The 22811-nt window shown below is 40.3% G+C and overlaps 1 pseudogene; it reads right to left on the reverse strand.

Moving 5' to 3' along the window:
• Window positions 1–8358: 8358 nt before the first annotated feature.
• LOC114220034 (GPI alpha-1,2-mannosyltransferase 3 pseudogene) overlaps window positions 8359–22811 on the reverse strand; it is a 45690-nt pseudogene continuing 31237 nt past the window's right edge.

Consider the following 22811-nt stretch of genomic DNA (forward strand, 5'->3'; position numbering starts at 1 on the left):
GCCCACAAATGCCATTGTCTGGACCCATACTGGCCATAACAACAACTCTGTGTTGAGTGTTTAACATCTGCCAGGCCAAGCACTGTGCTGAACATTGACTTGCATTATCTTGAAGGGTAGGTACTATTGTTATTCTCATTTTACAGATGGGGAGGCTGAGGTTCCAAAAGGTTAAGCAAGTTGACCAAAGTCCCACAGCCGGTAAGTAGCTTCACAGGCACTTGAATCCACATTCTCTTGAGCCCAGAGCCCTTGCTCACACTATACTTTGGGATGGAGGGTTATCCACCTATGCACATTTGTTTTTAATATTTACTCACGTGCTTACTTTCCCTGGCTGCGTGCAGGTTGGGTAGGGTCGAAAGACTGGTGTGGGTGAGGGCAGGGATCACATTGAGAGGATGTGCAGGTGCTGGTGAGCACTGGTTGGGAACTGGAGGAAAGGATGGGGGTGAAGCAGGAGAAGGTAATGCAGGATGAAGAAAATCAGTTGTACCAGCAACTAGACTGGGTGTCGTGTGTGCAAGACTGAACCATAAGCTTCCCCAGAAAGTCTTCTTCACTGGGGCAGCACACTTCTGTCTCAGAAAAGTCCTGGGACTCCAAGAGATGCTCAATAGATGTTAGTCAAATAAACGAAACTCCTGGGTGGAGGGCGGAATAACAAACTCAGCGACTGCAGGGTCCAAGTGGTTATGAAAGTGAATGATGCTGGCCAGATTAAAGACAAACAAATAGTGTAAAGTGACAAATGCTAATAGGGACGAAGTCCCAGAGAGTATGTGTGTGACTTCCCAAAGTCACAAACCTAATGCATAGCAGAACTATTAATAGCACCTGGATCTCCTGACCTCCTATCCAGTGTTTTTTTCCATTACCGCTGCTATTTAAGCTCACAGATGTGTGTTCTTCCATCCACCATCACAGATCTGTTGAATTTAATCCATCACTTTCATTTTACAATGGGGAAACCAAGGCCCAGAGAAGGAAAGGGGCTTGCCCAGGGTCATATAGGAGGTAAGTAGCACAACTAGGCTTCCTGGATCACAGCCTAGGGCTCTACTAATCATGGGGTCTCATATATACCCAGGGAGTACCCTGACTTTGAGGGCAGTCAAAACTCTGTGAGAATTCATTCGGCTGTGTTTCTACCTGTAAATCAGGATGTTTTTATTACAACCGGGGAAGTAAAATACTGTTAACCCAAAAGTTAGATTTATATTAAAGATGGTTCCTTCATAGCATCAGAGAATGTTAGATCTGGAAGGGCCTTTAGAGAGCACAAGATCTGCCACCCTCATATTACAGATGAGGAAACTGACATTAGTTTGGAATTAATGAGGAATATTTTTGTCATTTACATTATGGTTCTTCAATGTCATTCAGAAACTAGAGAAGGTGAGACAAAGAACAAAAGCCTAGTAGACAGAAGCTACTCCTCATCCCTTGCAATGAATCCCTTCTTACTCACCAATGCCCTTTTCTTCTGGAGTATTTAGGGAAGAGTAATCACCAGCACAGATGGAGCAAATTTTCCTAAAGGGATGCTAGCAGGAGTAGATGATGCCCAGTATCTTTGTTCCTGCATGAAGGGGCAAAGAGTTTGTCCTCATAGAGGATGTTCTTCAATGCTTAAGAGAAGGTAATCATTCCGGGAAGGCAGAGCTTTGAGCTACACGTTGAGAAGAAAATTAGAAAAGGAAGCAAATTTGTAGCAAGTGTTCCTGCAAGCCCTCTGCACTGTAAAATGGTCATCTGGGAATCTTGAGTAGTGAGACCTATACTGGAAACTCAGGAGCCCATGGGGCCAGCAGGTATTAAAAAGAAGGAAAGAGAGGGTGTTTGTCTTATCCCATTGTCAGATCCCCTGATTTTAGCACTATCAGCTTTTCTTTCTCTCTCTCTCTTTTTCTTTCCAAGAGAAGCTAAACACCTGATTTTTAAAAATTAGGGACTAATTACATTTTTAAAAAACGCAGCATAGGGCAAAAACCAAAATGAAATCCCATATCTGAGGTCAGAGTTGGCTGCTGGCTTACCATCTTTGAATCTCAGTTTTAGAGCTTAGCTGAGCTGACCAACCAGAGCAGAGGTTGAGCTAAGCTAGGACAAAAGAGCAAGATGTGTGGGAAGTTCACTTGGAGCCTCCATAGACAGACAAACTGTTTTGAAGATCCAATTCTTCTTTCCCAGTAAGGTAAATGAACGAAAAACTTATCTTGAAAATATAATATTTGTGCTGGAGACGGTGCTGTTATACAGAAGGAGCCCTAGTTTAAGAAACAGGAGTAACGGTCTTAATGTCTCCAGTTTTTGCTTGATGACCTTCGGTAAATCATTCCCTTCTCTGACCCTCCAATCCATAAAGTCAGGCTCTTCAGGGGTGCCTGGGTGGCTCAGTCAATTAAGCCTCCAACTCTTGATTTTGGTTCAGGTCATGATCTCAGTGTTGTGAGATTGAGCCCTAGGTTTCCTAAGATTCTGTCTCTCCCTCTCCCTTTGCCCACACCCTTCCTTCACTAAAATAAATAAATAAATAATAAAACTATAAAAACTTAAAAAATATGAGGCCCTTCATCCTGCCTTAATTGCCTCACAGGTTTATTGGAGATCAAATCAGATAATGCTGTGAATCTACTTGGTAATCTGTAACATGTTATGCAAACAAAAGGGAGCCTTAAAAATCTGTGAATCAACTTTTTATGAGAAAATGGGGATACAATGGAAAAAGCACAGATTCTGAGTCAGATAAAACATGGGTTCAAATGCTGGATATCCCACCACCAGTCATACTGTCTTGAGCAGTATTTCTCTGTTTTGAAGCTCAATTTTCTCGACAAAATGGGATAATAGTGTTTCTCTATATAATGCTTTTGTAGGATTAAATGAACTGTGTATGTAAATAATGCACCTAGAATATCAGTGGGTGCTTGATAAACATTATTTCCTTTCTAAATATATAATTAGAATTCACTGCCTCATAAAGGCATTGCATTATAAAAGAGAATTGTTCATTAGTAACTTTCCCTATTCTGAAAGGATATGATGCTGAGCAAAGTAAAAAAAAAAAGGGGGGGGGGGATTTAGTAGATTAAAAAAAAAAAACCAAACAACTCAGAAGGAAATGAAAAGTAGTAGGAGACTGTTGTGGGGAGGCAGTTAGGGAAAGCTTTAGCCAGGAGGTGAAATTTAACCTAGTCTCTTGAGCACGAGATGACACTGGGCAGGCTTAACTGTTGGTGATGGCAGTGAACATTCTAAGCAGAGGGACAGCATGGGCAAGACCCTGGAAGAGAGATAGAGCAAGCTACTTCCAGAAAATAGAATGGTAGGCATCTGAATTATAGATCCTGGGGTAACTGAAGGAAGTAGAGACAACCAGAAAGGTAGCCAAGACTAGTTTGCATTCCTCAGGAGTTTGCTTTATTCTGTAGACAATGGGATGCCATCCAAAGGTTTGACACAGGGAAAAAACATGATCAGACTCACTTTGTAGAGAGAATTTTCTGGTTGGAGCATGGAGGACAGAAGAGAGAGGAGCTGTAGTAGAGGCAGAGAGACCCACTAGGAAGCCGTTCAACTAGGGCCATGGTGTGGGAAGGAGTGGAGTCAGGGAAGACTGGATAAAACTAGACTGGAAAGACTAATGCTGCCTTTGAATTATACCTCTGTAAGAGAAATTTTGGTATATTATTTCTGGGGCAAACATTTCCTTTTCCCAACTGGACTGCTTTAAAACCATCATTATTCCGGTCAATGAAGAAGAATGTAGGAGGCTTTAATAGGCTTCCTGAGTAGACCAATTTTTATTATTAAGATTGTTGACCAGGGAAGCCAGTGGTAATAGATCCCATCTTACTAACTTCCGTCTGTGTCTCTCCTTCTGGTAGCCTCTTTTGAAATAATAATAGTATGTGACTACAATATGTTCACTCATTCTAAAATAAAGTCAAAATGATTTTATTTTACTATGAAACTTAAAGCAATCAGGCATCATTAAGTAGACCAAAAGGGATTATATTAAAGTTTGATATTAAAATGTTAACATCTGTTTTGGTCTAAGGCTTTTTTGAACTTTCCAAACTTTCAGATGAAGAAATATCAAACTAAATTGAAAGACCCTGAATGAATAAAATAACTTTGTCTCCTCAAAAATTCTGGAAGAGAATGGGAGATAAATTCTATCTTCAGGGAGAGATAAAAGGAGAAGTGTTAAAGAGATTTTTCTGCACTGCATATATGAAGGGCTCCATTGAGGGTTGCTCCGTGCCACTTAATTTTGTTTTAGAGGGAAAAACTTTGCTCACCTTGTTCTTAGGTTCCAGTTCCCAAGCTGTAGCAATCAGAGTCCAATACAAAACAGATGGCCACTCGAATGGAGTAATTTAGGAGGGTTTAATGAGGGGATTATTACAAAGGTTTGATAGGATTAAGGAAAACCAACAAGAGATGGTGAAGCACCTTGCATCTAGTAACAGCCCTTGGCACAAATGTTAGGAAGAGGAAATAGATCCAAAACTTCTTTCGGTCAAAACAAGATCAGTTCTTCAATTTTATTATGTGAATGGCCTCTCACATGGACAGAGTGGGTTGGTATTACTTAACTGATACTCAGGTATTTGAGGCTAAGCAATAAAGGTCTTCTAGGTGCTAGAGTCTGGGCATACATTTGGGTTAGTAAATATAGTCCTTTATCATTATTTTTTAAAGCCAACAGCAATCTTTGGATGTTTACCTCTTAATCTTTTCCTAGTCAAGAGTTGAAGGAAGAACAGAGCTAATCTATATTTTCCCAGGAGAATATAAGCTTCACAAGGACAAGGACCTTTGTCTTTATTGTTTCCTACCATATCTCAGCTTCTAGCTCATAATAGACCCTTGATATGGATTTCTTTGTGGTAAATGAATGAAAAACTTATCTTGAAAAAAATGTAGTAAAAAATCAAGAGACCTCTTGGAACCATAGCAGTTGAAATTTCCCTATTTACAGTTCCCAAAAGTGTATGTTGAATTTTTTATACTCCTTTTGGGAGTGTAAGGAACTATGTCCAGATAACATCCAGAGATACTGAGTTTTTTGAAACTGTCTCCAAAACTTTGGCCCTGACCCTTATCAGAAATGTGCTTGTGGGTATGCCATCTGGAAGGCAGAGACTTAGGACTTGGCTCCAGGGCCATGGCTCCTAGGGGAGGAGAGTTGAACATTGTTCACCATGTAAGAATGCCAGTGTGTCTGTAGGCTCCAGCCTGAGGGAAGTGTCCCGGCTCGACAGTTGGACTACCCCTCTTTCTGGGCCTTCAAACTATCTTCCTTTTGTGCAGATTCTATTTTAAGGTTTACTGAAGATCAAATTATGTGTTTCATCTGAATTGACAGTTTAAAACCTTGCTATTTGTTTTTAGGCTAGTCTATGATACAAAAAAAAAAAAAAAAGATTGGATTCAGATGCTTGGATTTGGTTACCAATTCATCAAATTACAGGTATTGATTGCAAGTTACTATACCTTAGCATCTGATACCCTTAAGATATTTAAATGGGCACTATCTCATTTCTCTAAGGGGCTAGCATTCCATAGCAAATGTATTTTCTAGCTAGTTGCCCCCCAGATAAGCAGCATTAGAAAAATATTTAATGAGTCATTTATTTTTATTTTAACAATAACATAAAATGTGGTTAAAAGGTCTTTAAAGGAAAAATAACCCACTGATAATTCCCAGACTGTTTTTTCTTATGTCATGTTTCTTTCTAAAATTTGTTCATCTACATGAGTATTTTATATAATTAAAAATCATAGTTATAAATTTTATTTCTCTTTTCTCCCTAATCTTATGCTATAAATATCTTTTATGATTTTATATGTACCTTAATTTACTTACCTATTCCTCCTGTGTTGGACAAATAGGTTCTTTTTTTAATTTTAATTTTTTTTTTATGTAATCTGTACCCCCAATGTGGGGCTCAAACTCATGACCCCAAGATTAAGAGTCACATACTCTACTGACTGAACCAGCTAGGTACCCCCAAATAGATTCTTTCTAATTCTTCTGCTACTAAGGTGAAAGTAGAAAGAGCATGTTAATTTAAAGTTAAACAAAATTATTCTGTTAAATTACTTCCAAAAGCTAAATATACAGAGGATGAATTGCTATGCCAGATGAGAAAGATTTGAAATTTTATAGTCCTCTGATTGCTAATGTTATTCTGCTCATCTGGCTATCTAGGTAGTTGTCCTGTCTCTCTTGCACTGCTCTATTTGTATGCTATGGGTAGACATTACTTGAGTTCAAAACGTGTGCCACTGAATATATGTTATTAATGTTTTCCCATATCTGGTTTGGGTGAGTGAGAGATACACTGTTGTTAAGTCTCATGTGTTATGCTGAATAACCTAGCCTATGCTGATATACATGCAAATTTGTCTGAACAAACTCTCAAAGTGTATATGGAGGAATAGAGTATTAACATTGTTAATGACACTTGATATGTGTACTGGCTGGCTAGTGCTGCAAACATGCTGTGTAAAAACTTTCCAAAACCCAGTGACTTAACACAATGATGATTTAATCTCATGGATCTGCTGTTGGGTACATCCAAGCTGGGTTCAACTTGGCTGACTCTACACATCTTTCATGCTCTTCCCACAACAGTAGGTTAACTTAGGCATGTTTTTCTGAAGATGGTAAAAAGCCTCATTGGTCAGGCTCACTGCCAATAAATCACTTCCCTCTGAGCTTCATCCACTTCTGAGCACACCATAGCCGGGCCCCTGTGCACTCCACTGCTCCTGCTGGCCGTCTTGGCCCTGGGCCTGGATGTGAGCCCCAGGACTGGTGGGAGCAAGTCTCCAATGGTGGGCACCCCATGGGATGCCAAAGTCAACAAGGAGGGCATGCAGCAGGCACTGAACTTCACCCATACCACAGACAGCAGGTGGTGCACACGTGTAAGCAGGTGATGACTAGGATGAACTACTTCTTAGACATGGAGATTGGCCAAACCAGATGTACCAAGTTCCAGCCCAACTTAGACAGCTGTCTCTTCTATGACTAGCCACATCTGATGGGAAAAACGCTCTGCTCCTTCCAGATATACACTGTCCCCTGGTTGGGCAAGACCTCCATGGTGAAGCCCAGTTGCCAGAATGCATAGAGGACCTGTGACAGGCTCGCCCCCTCTGGCCCCATTCTCCTACCTCCCTCCCCCTTGCAGAGCTCCTAAGCCTTGGAAGTGTGGCCTTGCTCAGGTGGATGTCCCCTCAGTATGCTGGTCCAGTAGACAAATAGAGAAGCGTTCTGGGGCATTTTCTGAACAGCAAAATGACTGTAATTCCCTTCTTTTAATTGCTTTCCAGATGCACCAGTATGTAGTGCAGGTGTTTTCCTCTCTCTCTTAATCAACAAAAAGTAACATCAGCTAAAAAAAAAAAAAAAAAAAAGCATCATAGGTCATACCCAACTACACAAACATGTTCATTGCAAACCCCTATTCCTATCACCCTTGCTAATAATACCCCGTTAGTGAAAACAATTCACAAAGCTGACCCTAAAGTCAAGGTCAGGGACATGCACTCCACCTTTAGAGGGAGGGACCAAGGAGAAAGGAGAAAAATTGGGTCTGATCATCCAAACTACCAAAATATGTAATGACATAGTACTTAACCAAAGATAGTACCAAATCACTTTTCTACTGTTTCCATAAGCCTGGAATATTCCTACAATTTTAGTATCTGTAAATGTTATCACTGATGTTTTCTTCATGCTCATTTAATGGGTGTAAAATAGTATTTCTGTGTTACTTTACTTTTTATTTATTTCATTAGCAATGAGAATCACTTTCCCTGTGCATTGGGATACTTCATTTGTACTTCAATGGGGACAGTTCTGGAATGAAAAAAATGCTACTTTCTTTTTAAAATGTTGTCATTATAGCTGGATGTTTCAAATGTTACAGTTATCCAATGGGGAGATTGCAGCTTTTCTTATTGCTGGACTCATCTGTGGACACAAATCTTGTTTGAAGACTCCTTTGAACTCCTTAGGAACTGACCTGACCAAGAAGTACCCTCTAGGTGGGATATTTCACCAGGAATGGCCACTTAATCCTGAGTTTCTTTTTTCTTTTTTCTTTTTCTGAGGAAAACTAAAGGTCTCTATTTAAAATCTGGCATTTGTATTAATATATTTTATACTTTGTGATATTTTTCATACATTTCCTCAGTAGTGATATTTGGTAAAGAAGTTCAGTGGCTTTTTGCTAGTTCCACAAATCTTACCCAGTGTTTACGGGCATATTTATGCAGCATCTGAATATTTGTACCCAGCAATGTCTATTTCTTTAGGAAAAATTTAAATGCAGTTTATCTGCTGTTGAGTGTCCCTTTTATTTTCCATTCATAGACATATATGTGACTTCCAGTTCGACCTTCTGACAAGTGAGCGTGGAAGAACACAGCAGTTCTCTCATAGTTGCTTGAAATTAGGAAAAGCACTTTTTTCCTCCTCTGAAATGCTGAAGATGATCAAGTGAGTAGGCAATGTTGAATCATTGTGAAACTCTTTATCTAACCAGTTTAAGGGATTCAGATAGAATATATCTGCTTCATCAAGGTACTGACTTTTTCCAGTCAGCTCTGGGGGACATCGGAGAAATCTCACTGGAAGTGGGTAGTGGACATGGCTATAATAAGGAGTAGAGTGTCAAGGTGTCATTATAAATACTGAAGCTGAAGATTTATTGGGATTTTTGTTACAGAGTTCTTGAATATGAGTCATGACATCAAGAGTACCTCACTGATGAACTAAACCAGTATAGAGGGCAAGGAGCATATTCGATAAAAACAGGAAACTGTGAGCTGGTTTCTTCCACGTTTTCAGGTGGTTTAGTAAGTACCCACAAAACACCATACAAAACGGTAAGACTGGATAGATAAACCTGAATTCTTTGTGGCTCAACATGCTATAAACTAGCAGTGTCCACAGCACAGTTACCAGAAGTAATTCGGTACCTCTTTGGGGACAGAAAGCAGCCATGAATAAAGAAGGGTTGAGTACCCAAGACAGGTGGAAATCCTTGACTGAAGTACCAGTGCCATGGATGAGAACTATGAAATGTTCCCAAATTCTGAAGCACATTAGATTTCAAAAAGTCATACTGAAACAGGGTCCATTGACCAAAAAAAAAAAAAAAAAAATATGATCAATTATCAGAGACAAACTCAAAGTGACAAATCCTATAGGTAAAAACTGATGCAGAATAAAATCAAGCTTTTTCTGTTCTTGCCAGAAATGTCTGAAGACCAAAGGTATCCATGGAATGATAGCTGTGGGACGAATTATGAAGGTAAGTGCCACCAGGGACAAGTACTTGACACTGTTCATAGACTTTGAACCTTCCAAAGGATAGTAAAAAAGAGCAATTATAGTGAGAACAGTTTCCACAGTGTTTGTAAGAGTTCTTACAAGCAATACCAAGCAATACCATGTGAACCAAGAGCATAACTGGCAAAAAAATACCCATCTTGCCATTTGCTGATGCCATTTTCTAGTTGCTTCATTAATGAGTAGAGTATGATGTCTGCTATAGCAGACAGAAGTGTTGGGCAAATCTAGGAATCCAAATCTCTGCGGCACTCAGTGCTCTTCCGGGGGCTGAGGTACAAAGTTGATTTTCTCTTTTGCAGCTTCATCTTCTCATGGGAGTGGCTCTGGAGACCACGGAAAAAGAGTTGGCTATGGTCACCCTCTTGCTTCATCCTGCACCTACTTCAAGGTCTGCTGTGGATCCCCTCTAATCCTGAGTTTCTTGAAGCAAAAATTTATAAACTTCATCTTTATAGAGATACTGATAGTGCTTGACAAGTTGTGGAATGGAATAAAATGGAATGGTCTGGGCTGTGCTGGTCTTGACCAAGTTTAGAAAAATATATTTCAGTTAATTTTGAGCTATTCAAATACCAGTCTTCACTCATTGACATCAAGGAATCAATATCTCAGTGTTCCCAGTGTTATAGTATAAGAACTACCTTTAACTCTTTGGAGAACTTTGTTTCCCTACAACATTCTGCTTCCTTCTCATAAACTCTAATCTAGTAAAGACTAGTATAAACATCTAAAGTATAACTAGTTCACCTAAGAGTTACACAATGCTTTTCCTTTAGCTACATATACATTTCCAGACTGTTCACATCTCAGACATCTAGACTCATATATCCAGCTACCTACCTAATATTTCGACTTGATTGTCTAACAGACATTTTAAATTTCACATGTCAAAAATTGGGCTCTTAGCTTTTCCCATTTCAGTAAATGACAATTCCATCCTTCCAATTGCTCAGGATGAAAACCTTGGGGTCATACGTTACTCTTTCCCTCACACACCGTATCTAATCCCATATCAGATACTCTGCTTTTCCTTCAGAATAGAACCAGAATCTGACCATACATCCACTGCTACTACCCTAGGCCAATTGCAATTATTTCTCATCTAGAATAGACCCAAGGAATCTCTTTGTTTTCATTCTCTTTTTTAAAATAATTTTACTTTATTTTTTTTTCATCATGATAAGTGTACTCTTTTATCCCCAGCACCTATTTCACCCATCCCCCCACCCACCTCCCCTCTGGTAACCATCAGTTTGTTCTCTATAGTTAAGAGTCTGATTCTTGGTTTGCCTCTCTCTCTCTTTTTTTTTTTTCCCCTTTGTTCCTTTGTTTTGTTTCTTAAATTCCACATATGAGTGAGATCATATGGTATTTGTCTTTGACGGACTTATTTTGCTTAGCATTATATTCTCTGGGTCTATCCATGTTGTTCCAAATGGCACGATTTCATTCTTTTCAATGGCTAAATAATATTCCATTGTATATATACACCACATCTTCTTTATCCATTCATCTATCAGTGAACACTTGGGCTACTTCCATAATTTGGCTATTGTAAATAATGCTGCTATAAACATAGAGATGCATGTATACCTTTGAATTAGTGTTTTTGTATTTTGGGGGAGATAAATATCCAGTAGTACAATTCCTAGATCATAGGGTAGTTCTATTTTAATTTTGGGGGGGCGCTACATACTGTCTTCCACAGTGGCTCCATCAGGTTGATTTCCCACCAACAGTGTAAGAAGGTTCCCCTTTCTCCATATCCTCACCAGCATCTGTTGTTTCTCATGTTGCTGATTTTGCCATTCTAACAGGTGTGAGGTGATATCTCATTGTAGTTTTGATTTGCATTTCCCTGATGATGAGTGATGTTGAACATCTTTTCATGTGTCTATTGGCCGTCTGGATGTCTTCCTTTAAGAAGTGTCTCTTCATGTCTTCTGCTCATTTTTTAATTGGATAATTTGGGTTTTGTGTATTGAGTTGTAGGATTTCTTTATATATTTTGGTTACTAGCCCTTCATCGTATGTTATTTGCAAATATCTTCTTCCATTCTGTAGGTTGCCTTTTAGTTTTGTTGATCTTTGTTTTCATCCTTGAAGGCCCCCAATTCTGTTCTCAACACAGCAATGAGAGTCATACTTTTGAAACCCAAATCACGTCATACCACTCTTTGCTCAAAATTCTTCACCAGCTTTCTACTTCACTCTGACTTATAGCAAAAGTCCTTACAGTGAAGAGACATTATCTGTTTTCCTTTCCTATCTCTTAGAAATATCTCTTACTTCTTTCCTCATGGCTTACACTGCTCTAGCCATATTGGCCCTCCCGTGGTTCTGTGAACACTCCAAGGATGATTCTGTTCCAAAGCTTTTTGCTCTTGTCTTTTCCTTTGCCTTCTCTTAGCTGTTCTCTCAGATATCCTTCTTCATTCCCTTAAGATCATGTTGGAGGCCTTCCCTAACCATTCTTGGAGTCCCTATGTTCCTTACCCTACTTTATTTTTATCCCTGGCACTTACTGCCGTCTGATGCAATACATATTTATTCATTCATTATCTGTCTCCCTCACTAGATTGTCAGTTCCATGTGGGGCCAGGGACTTTGTTTGGTTCACGACTGTATTTTCAGTGCCTAGGTCTGGTATACAGCATGTTCTCAGTAAGTATTTGATAAAAGAAAGACTGAATAAATAATACCGAAATTCTTCAGTGAGATATTATTTTCTGGAACTTCTTATTCTTCTGATGCAAGCCTATGGAAATTAGCTGGTGGCCCCATAAACTGATAACAAGAAAATCATAGATCGGTTAAATCCCTGTTCAGAAGATAAGTTCTATTACTTGTATCTGCATAGGGCTTGGTTTGCAGATATTTAAGGTGGTCACTCACTCAGAGAGATCACTTTCCTCTCTTATTTTCTTGAATTCTGATAATTTCTTTGTGACTAATGGAGGTTAAAACTTTTTTCTAAAGTTCTTTGTTGAGTAAAGTATTGTAATAAAGTCATGGAGTTAGCATTGAAGAAATTGCTGAGTATTTTCATAGCCATCTGCCCACACAGGGAATATGATAAAACCATTGAAGGAATACTGGAAGAACTACTAAAAGTCCTTGAGATAAAATAATATGGAAAGGGTACATACCTGATTTAAGTGAGTGAATGAATGAATTTTCAACTGATTTATTGAAGGCTGTTTCTTTCATATGAAAGATGTCTATGATGTTTTAAATCCTACAGTAATGACTAAGGATTCTTTTTTTCTTCCCCACCCTTCCTTCTCCACACTATGTCCTCCAAAATAATATTCTCTTCTTTGCCCCCAAGCTATTTTTCCTGCTTTTCACCCTGCCTGAAAATTCATGTTTTCCTTTCTACCTTACTCCTACTCGTCCTTCAGCTTAGACATCATTTCCTGTGCACGTAGGAGGGGTCCTGGACCCCTTCTGTTTGGGTAGAACTGTGACTGGATTTAGCTAATGTGTTCTGATAGGAAGTGACATGTATCATTTCCGGGCTATAGCATTTCATTGGTAGTTCAAGACCCTCCTGAGCTGTATTCCCTCTATTATTACTGGTTGCTCCATTAGCTTGGATCCCTTGCCAGCCTGCTTTGGACTTGTACTATGAATGAGAAACAAATCCCTATTGTCTTAAGCCATTGAAACGTGTGGATTTTTTTTTTTTTTTTTTTTTGCCACAGCATAATCTGGCCTACCCTGATTGATTCACATGGCTATGTGCTCATCCTATGCCTCTCCAAAGCACTGTGGAATTTTTCCATTCTTTGTAGTTACTACTTCTTTTCTAATTTGGGTATGGGTTGTGTCTATCATGTTTACCATTATATGCTCAGTACTCAGGACAAAATGTGCTCAATAAGTATTTGTTGAGTTGACTTTCATAGTTTTATGAAGAAGTAGCATTGCTGCAAAATTTGTATAGAATACAAAGCCCCACTTCGATCCTTGATTTGAACTAGATCTTCACTCCTCCAGTTAACCGAAATCAAATTGGCCTTAGTCAAATTCTCCTTCTCTCCTCTCCATGAAACTTCTGCCTTTAGAAAGGGATAGGAAGTCTCAATATAGATGGAAAGATCCAGAGGGAAAGATTGAAATCCACTACTCTTCAGCATAGTAAAGGACCATAGACTGGCTCCAGAAGTGATGGACAGAGCTGGGACTTTGCATGAAAGTTCTCCACAATTGGGGAGTTTAGGAAGAATAAATGATTATTCTCATTCTGTATCACATGTCAGAATCTCAGCATCTTTCTAAGAAGTAGAAAAAGTAAAAACAAAGTAGAGAAACTAGCTGCCAGCTCATCCGAAAGTTTTGCTAACAACCTTGAGAATACTCAGAAATGAGATGGTTAATTTTATGAAACTTGATTTATAAAACCAGAGATGACAAATGACAGGATTGGAACAGATTAATTACCAAACATGTGTCCTTCTTTCATGCCTTTTTTCCTTCTGTCAACAAATATTTACTGAGCAGACACTGTGGTGAACATTTTGTAGGAAGAGGAGAAAAATTCACAATTTAATAAAGGAGACAGACAAATAGGAAACATCAAAACAATTTTATAAGAGCAACTAAGTGGGAACTACAGAAAGTGAAATCAGATAGGAAGGGTCTTCAGCCCCAGCTGGAGGAGCTCAGCTGTCCCTGAGTGTTCTCTGTTGTAGACAACTTTCATCCCAATGAAATTTAGGATGGAAGATCAGCATGTTGGAACCAGCAAAGTGTGATAATTCTCTCCTTCCTCATTCCTCTACAACCCCACTGGCATGGCTCCTAATATGTCAACCTCTTTTCCTTTGTATTTAGTGTTCCCTCTGCCTAAAGTGATCACTTTTTCAGCCTCCCACAGGCTGGTTCCTTCTTATCCAGAAGGATCCTGGCTCTGCTCCAGGATCCCCTCTTCAGAAAAGGCCTTCTCAACAGCCCTGTTTAGAACACCCTCTTTCCATGCATACTAAATTATCTTCTTGCACTTCCTTTTCTTCCTGTTTTTTCCCTTATCATAAGCATTCATAATTTTGCTTATTTATTCATTGTCCCCCAGACTTGAACTGAAAGGTTCATGAGGACAGGATACATGTCAATTGCGTCCCTGCCACATCTCCAGCGCCTCGAATGAGACCTCAGACATGAAATGCCCTCAATAAACAACTACTGACTGAGCGACGAAGGAAGGAAGGAAAGAAGGAAAGAACAGATCCAAGTAGACCAGAAACAGAGGGCTATCTGGTTCAATGGGTATGGATCAAGTTCACCAAATCAGGTAAATCAGGCAGGTAGCTCAAATCTGGGCAGGAAAATCCTATACTTTGGAATGGCCAGTAGTAGGGATTAAGGACCCAGGTAAACATGAGAGGGGTCAAAGACTGGGAAAGCCAGGCAGTAATGGTCGGGATCTAGCCAGGGAGCTGAATTCACAGGTTCAGGACAGCAGCAAGAATACATTAACCAGAACCAAAGGTCTTCTGCCCAGGACCTGAGTTCATTGAAAGCATACAAGCGTAGGCTGGCAGGAACCCAGGGTGGAAAGCCTGACAAGCTTAGAGCGAAATCTTTTGAGCATGTAGCCACATTCACCCTCCACATCCTTGGGCTCTCAGGCAAAACACCAACAGCCTCATCTTGGCCAAGTGTGGCTTTTTACTGTACCAGAATGATAAGAGAGGACAACACTGTGACTTGTGTCTATGTATATGAAAAACAAACAGATTTTTGCAGGCATACAGATCTTAGATTTAACCCTAGCTCTACCACTTACTAGCTGGATACCTTAGAGAAGTTTACTCAATCTCTCTGGTCTTAGTTTGTTCATTTGTAGCATAGTGGTACTAATGACCAGCTCTCAGTTTTTGTGAGCCTGAAAGAGACTGTGACATAACACATTTAGCATAGTGACTAACTTATGGTAAACACAAAACAAATGGCTGCTATGTAAAAAGATGAACGTATACTTACATAAGGGACTGTGGTTCTGCACTTATTTATATTGGTGGATGCATAGACTCTGGAGAGGGTAGTAGCTACTCTACAAAGATGGCTTCCACTGAGTCAATCATGCAATATTCTCACTCTTGTAAATTCCCTCCCTGAATATGGGCTGGCCCTATGACTTTCACCAGTAGAATGTAGCAGAAGTGACATTGTGCCAGTTCTGAGCCTATAAGGACTGACAGCTTCTACTTTTGGAACTCCTGGGCCATGACATAGTAAGTCCAGCTACTTAGATTTCATGAAGACTCCATGTAGAAAGGAAGGCCCCGAGACTGTACAGAGAGATGGGCTTTACCTGCCCCAGGGTCCCAGCTGAGCCCAGTCTTCCAGCGCGCCCTGCCAAGGTGCCAGACATGAGAGCAGTTACCTTGGATATTCCAGATGACTTCAGCCCAGGACTATTTGACTGCAGCCACATGAGAGACCCCAACCGAGACAGCAGATGAACTGCTTTGTTGAGTCCAGTGGACCCACAAGAATGTGAGAAATAACAAAATATCTGTTGTTTCAAGCCACTAAGTTTTGGAGTGGTCTGTTTTGTTTCCTTGCAATAGATAACCAAAACACTGAGGGACCTGAGATTTAGCTTTCAGGAGCTGGGTTTTCCCTTGGGTCTTTGCCAGACCTAGGATAAAGGCAAGGTGCTACATGCAGGCACGTTCCAGTGTTGGATCCACATTTGCCAACGGCATTAGCAGGTCTAATTTGCTGAACCCCTCCATCTGGCCTCCAAACTCAAACCTGGAACAATTTGAGCCAATTGCCTCTTCAAGGTCAATAGGTAGCAGCTCAACAAAATGGGTTTCAGCTAGAGTTTGCAACTGCTGCCCAGCCAAAAAAGTAGCCATATGATCCTATCCTGAGTTTAGCAACCCTGGGATGTGAGAAGCAGGAGTGAGATTAAGGGGATGTTACAGACTGCTCCAGATGTCTAGCAACTGGGCAGTAAACTCGAGACCAAGGGATGTTGTTGAGGTGAAAACCAAGTTGTAAACTAGGACCGTCTGGCTGATACTGGATTTCAGCCTTCAGACAGTAGGACGAGTGTTATTGGTGTTGAGCCCTTTCTGAATGGCTTCAGGAGTTTGTGTTGCTGAAAAGATAGTGGGGAAGCTATTATATTCGTTGGGCCGCAATTAGACTAAAAGTGCCAGGGAAGCAGATGCCCACAGTTTACTCCTGTTGGGGCAGGTTTTATTTCATCAGGCATTACAGCGTTGCTCAGGGAAAGGGTGGAAGGCGGGTGGTGCCTGCAGCAGGGCCTGGGAGGAAAGCTGGAAGGCTCTCCTATCACTAGGTGTCCAGCACTCTCCATACCACAGTGACCAGCCAAGGAGACAAGCTGGCCGAGTGCAGACAGACTGACAGGCAAGCTCTGCAAATGACTAAATCATAGGTTCTAAAGGGTCGAACTCTGAAATGAGGAAAGTTGCTTTTAGTAATTGTGAGTGGGACAGAGAACCACTAAAATATAGCTTAATGGTGTAAAATGCTTGTTCTGACATCAAACGTCCTCTGGATGTTCAGGTCCTACGTCTGTCTGTCACATACCAGCTCAGCTGTGTGGCCTTGGGTGAGTTACTTAACCTCCCTGGTCTCTACTTTCTCATCTCTCCAATGGTAGTAACAGTACTAGTTTCATGGAATTACTGTTGCAAGAATTAAATGAGATCGTCCATACCACGCACTAGCACAGGGCTTGCAGAAGTAAGGGCTCGATAGATGGTAATTATTTGTCTTAGTAGTAGTACCAGTACTAGCTGTCCTCATTCTGCCATCTCCTGGAAAAAATCCTAATCATCCTTCCAAACCCAGGAAGTCATCCCTGACCCCCACTGCCCTGGAAAGAATTCACCGTTCCCTCTTCCATGCCTTGGATTTATCTCTGTCACTGTGCTAGGGATTGTTCTAAACACTTCACGTGTATTAAGTCATTTAATCCTTGCAAAAATAATACGGCATATCTCCCCTCTTACAGATGAAACAACTAAGGCACAGAGAGGTTCAGAAATGTGCCCAAGGTCACACAGGAAATGCTGGAGCAGAGATTCCACCCAGGCTGTCTGATTCTAGAGCGCACAAGACATGCTGCCTCCATTTCTTCATATTTCTTTCCATCCATCTTCCCTCTTAGAATTAGGGCGGGGATGGTCTTTCCTCATTTCTGTGTTGGCAGAGCTTAATGCAGCACCTGCGCAGGGACAGCACCGTGTAGAGGTTTAATGACATTCAATCTGAACTGAGGCCCATCTCCTGCCAGTCTCAAGAACTCTTTTTAATCCAGCCTGGATCTTGGAATTCAGATGATATGTTAATGTTCCTTTTTCCTAAAAAGTTATCCCTGATATATTGTCCTTACCCCAGATCTTGACAAGAGTTCTCATAACACATAAATTAAAATGTGACAGCTGGATGAATCCATTACTTCAGGAACTCTAGGGAGGTCAGTTCTGGTGGAGTGGATGCAGTAATGGTTGTAAAGACCCTGCACTTGGGAAGGTGATCAGTAAACACAGGTCTTCCTCTGCTTCCCAGAGCCTCCTGCCCAGGAGGCTGTTTGCTTTGCACACACAGGTAGAGCCTCATGGTCTCAGGCCAGGGGTTCTGGAGGTAAGTGCTGGACACAGAGAGAATCCGGCATTAGTCCCAAATCTGACATTTTCAATCTAGCTAACTTTAGGGGAGTTCACTGAGAAGGCCCCATGCCTGGGGGATTTTTAAGTCTAGTGGGGCTCTGAGTTTGTTTACAAATGGGGTGGTAATACCTATTTCTTAAGGCTGTTGTGAAGATTGAGTAATATGTCTGAAATATTTGAACATAGTGCTTGTTATCAGTGGTGTGAAGAACATTTGGCCAGGGGTCAGCTGACCTGGGTCCCAACAGAGCCTGATTTGGGGATCATGTGTGCGCTACATAACCTCCCTGTGCCTCAGTTTTCTCAACTGCAAAATTGGATGGTGATCGATAATCTTTTCCTCATAGAAGGGCTATGATGATTGACAGCTGTGTGAGCGAGTGAGTGTGCATGTGTGTGTATAAAAGGCAGAGTGCTGCTGTGCAAATAAAAAGGATAATAATCATTAAATGCTTCACACTTTCCAACAGGCTACTTGAGAGCCTGGTTTCCACTTTGAGCAGGTGCATCTCTGCCTTTGTAGCAGTCATTTTCCTGGCTGGGGTTCAGATTAATAGACTGACAAACCCTGACTTCTGGGAGTAGCTGAGGCCATTTAAAAACCAGATACTGAATGAATGAACCCCACAAAGGCTTCTAACAAGAGAAGTGTCAGTTTCTCTAGTTCCCAGATTCTCCCTCATCCAGGTAGGAATGGGATGGGAGGAGGAGAATGATGCTTAAAGAGATCTTAGTGGTCACTGGGCTTTAAGAATGCACAAGTGGAGGCCTGGGGGACTGAGGTGAATTGCCCAAGGTTGCCCAGCGAGTTAGAGAAAGAGATGGGAACTCATTTCTCTATACCATGTACCCTCCTAGAGCCAGCACCATTTAAAAATTTTTTTTTAATTTTTAAAAATTTGTACTTTTTTATAGAACTTTTAATTTAAATTCCAGTTAGTGAACATGCAGTATAATATTAGTTTCAGGTGTACACATAGAGTGATTCAACACTTCCATACAACACCCAGTGCTCATCACAAGTGCATTCCTTAATCCCCATCACCTATTTCCCCCATCCCCCTACCCACCTGCCCTCTGGTGATCATCAGTTTGTTCCCTGTAGTTAAGAGTCTATTTCTTGGTTTGCCTTGCTCTCTCTCTCTCTTTTTTCCCCCTTTGCTCATTTGTTTTGTTTCATAAATTCCACATACTAGTAAATCATATGGTATTTGTCTTTCTCTGACTTGTCTCACTCAGCATAATACTCTCTAGCTCCATCCACAGCATTGCAAATGGCAAGATTTCATTCTTTGTGATGGCTAAGTAATATTCCATTGTGTATATATATGTATGTGTGTGTGTGTGTGTATATATATATATATATACCACTTCTTCTTTATCCATTCATCAGTCAGTCAATGGACGCTTGGACTATTTCCATAATTTGGCTATTGTAGATAATGATGCTATAAACATCAGGGTGCACATATCCCTTTGAATTGGTGTTTTTGTATTCTTTAGGTAAATACCTTGTAGTGTAATCACTGGATCATAGGGTAGTTCTATTTTTAACTTTTTGAGGAACCTCCATACTGTTTCCCAGAGTGTCTGCACCAGTTGACATTCCCACCACAGTGCAAGTGGGTTCCCCTTTCTCCACATCCTCGCCAACACCTGTTGTTTCTTGTATTGTTGATTTTAGCCATTCTGACAGGTGTGAGGTAATATCTCATTGTAGCTCTGATTTACATTTCCCTGATTATCAGTGATGTTGAGCATCTTTTCATGTGTCTGGAGCCAGCACCCTTTTTGAAAAGGAAGGACTGAAGTGGGGTGCAGGGATGGGAGAGACAGAGGCTGCATCAGAACTGTGAAATGCCTCAGGGATGTGGTGACAGGTAGTATCTGGTGTAATGGGGTGTGGTGACAGACATTATCTGTAACAAGGAGGAAATGTGGACCTCATAGATAAACTTAGACCCAGGGAAAGAAAGTGCAAAACTAGCTAAGGCATCTGAAAAAGAAATGATAATTATTATTATAGTTAATAATTATGTGACTTTCCTATATACTGCACACAGTTTTAAGTGTTTTAATCCATTTAATATTCATAATGATCCTCTGAAAATAGATACTACTATCATTCTCATTTTACAGGTGAGTAAACTGAAGCACAAAGAGACTAAGTGACTTGCTCAATTTCCTATAGCAGTGATAGAATTAGGATTTGAACCTTGGGCATATCCTTGGTGTTGTGCTGTTGTCCCCCCTGCTGTGCTTCAAGACAAAGGAAAATAGTACAGAGTTTGGCATCAGTCAGACCTATCAGATCTAGCAGCCTCCATAATCTCACCAAAAAGGAAAATTATATCTTCCTTACAAGTTGCTTTTTTCAAAGAGATAATAAATGCAATATACTTTGCACCAGGCTTGGTGGTTGGGAATCTAGCAATAACTAGTGATTCCTGCCCTGTTCTTTGAGTGTTTCTTTCTCATTGTTGAGACCAGGATTTTGTAGAGAAAAACAGAGAGGTAACATTTTCCATTGGGCCCTAGATTTAGTTATACATCAACATATTTTACAAATAGAGAAAATGATGGCTTAAGGACGCCCCATATATTTCTCTTGTGAAATTTCTGGAAACATTGTTAGGACAATGAATTTTCTATTTCCAGTTTTCTTTTTGACAACTGAATACTTTGATTATAATACAAAATTGGCTACTACCCAAAAGATAACTTGTATCTCCATGGTTCTCAGTGGAGATAGTTCTGCAACATAAGGAGCATTTTGAAAATTTGTGGGGGTATTTTGGTTGTCAAATTACTGGGGGGTGGCTTTCCGTGGGCTGGGGCCATGGATTCTAAATGTCTTGCATTTTATGTAGGCTAACCTGCATATGAAGAAATTTTCCCTATCCTGCATGACTTTCAAATATCCAAGTAGGCTTTCATGTAGATAAATCAAACAATCTGTTTATAATTATTTGAGCTTAAAATTGAACTGAATCTTACATATAAACACAAAGTATGGACTGATTTTTTCCGCAAAGCAACATCACATAAATAGGACTGTCCTTTCTCTGGTGTAGAACTCTACCAAGAGTAGTTGACCCTTTGAAAAAATCACATTATTGATGGCAACACCACCCAGGGTATTTGAGTTAGCAATACAATACCTCCTTATCATTCTGTATTTGTTGCTGTCACACTCCTGGAGATTCTATGCATAAGTGCAAGGGTCTGAATTTCTTCAGTAGGTGTTCTAGTGTAGTCATAGCTAAACAGTTACATATTGCCATAGATATTAATTTATTTTAAAATGGTTTCCTTTCATTTCTATTATATTCCAGTTAAGGTATCATTGATCTTTTAAAAAATGTATATGTAGGTAGGCAACACCATCTGTGAATTTCATTTTACAATGATAAAGGGAATATTACAAAATGTTGTTTATAGAAAGAAAGAATTCTGTTTGACAGAGTTGGAGCACTCTGATGTAGTAAAGCTAGTTGTGAACCTTATTTTTTGCAGTAAAGCACTACTATTTCAGGCTATGCCTATTTCAAATTATAATTATTTGACTTGGCTGAAGTTTACTGCTAATGACTAATAAAGAAGAATTTGCTGGTGAATTGAACGATATAGCGTTTCCTTCAGTGAGTTTTGGAGAACTCTAGTTCTAAGTGAATTGAAAGTTATATATAAAGGGAAAAAATCCATAGTAAAATTACTTTGGGAAATGGTTCGGTGAATAAGCTAAACCGGTTTCTTTACTGCAGGACTTTTTAGAGCCTTCCATATGCTATTCTGCAGTGGGTATCGCTAAGAAGAAAATTAGCATGCTGTGTTCATTCAACTATGGAACATATGCAATTGTAAAATCTTTAAAAAACAAACTTTCTAGGGGTGCCTTAGTGGTTCAGTCAGTTAAGCATCTGCCTTCAGCTCAGGTCATGATCCCCGGGTCCTGGGATGGAGCCCCGTGTTGGTCTCTGGGCTCATCTGGGAGTCTGCTTCTCCTTCCTCTGTCCCCTCCCCCTGCTTGTGCTCTTACACTCACTCTCTCTTTCAAATGAATAAATAAAATCTTTAAAAAAAAAACCTTTCCAAAGGACATTTTTATTTTGATGCTAACAGCTTTGCTAATTACCAATGGATTTTTTTTTTTTAAAGATTTTATTTATTTGACAGAGGGAGAGAGAGAAAGTACGAGAGAGCATAAGCAGAGAGTGACAGAAGGAGAGGGAGAAGCAGGCTCCCTGCTGAGCAGGGAGTGGGACATAGGGCTCCATCCCAGAAGCCCGACATCAGAACCTGAGCTGAAGGAAGACACTTAACTGAAAGAGCCACCCAGGCACCCCTACCAGTGGATTTTTTTCATGAAGAGAATACATGTAAAAGTGTCTTGAAAATAATATAGTTCTACAAATGAGAAGTGTTATGTGGAGAGAGCCCTGTGGTAGATGTGGGCTGTTTTTGTCTGGTCAGCACCCTCTCCCTTTCTTCTAGTAACTGTGTCCAGCCCCCAGCTCCTTGCTTTAAGGATCTACATCTCCTTCTATTCTGCCTGTGATTCTAATGGGGCTTCATGGTTAGGCACATGGCCCAGGTCTGGCCAACTGTAGCTCCCCATACCCTTGGCTATAGTGGTGGGTCTGGATGTTGGTATGCATCCATGGTGGGCCAATCAGAATCCAGGGAATCCTCTGGGATTCCTTTTGTACTAAAATTGTGTGGAAGAACTTCACTCCTTCTAAGCCACAATACTGCTGAATGTAAGATCT

Source organism: Eumetopias jubatus, unplaced genomic scaffold (assembly GCF_037043125.1).
Source record: "Eumetopias jubatus isolate StellerSeaLion01/CBP00866 unplaced genomic scaffold, mEumJub1_p1.0 scaffold_13, whole genome shotgun sequence".
In the NCBI taxonomy this organism is placed as follows: domain Eukaryota; kingdom Metazoa; phylum Chordata; class Mammalia; order Carnivora; family Otariidae; genus Eumetopias; species Eumetopias jubatus.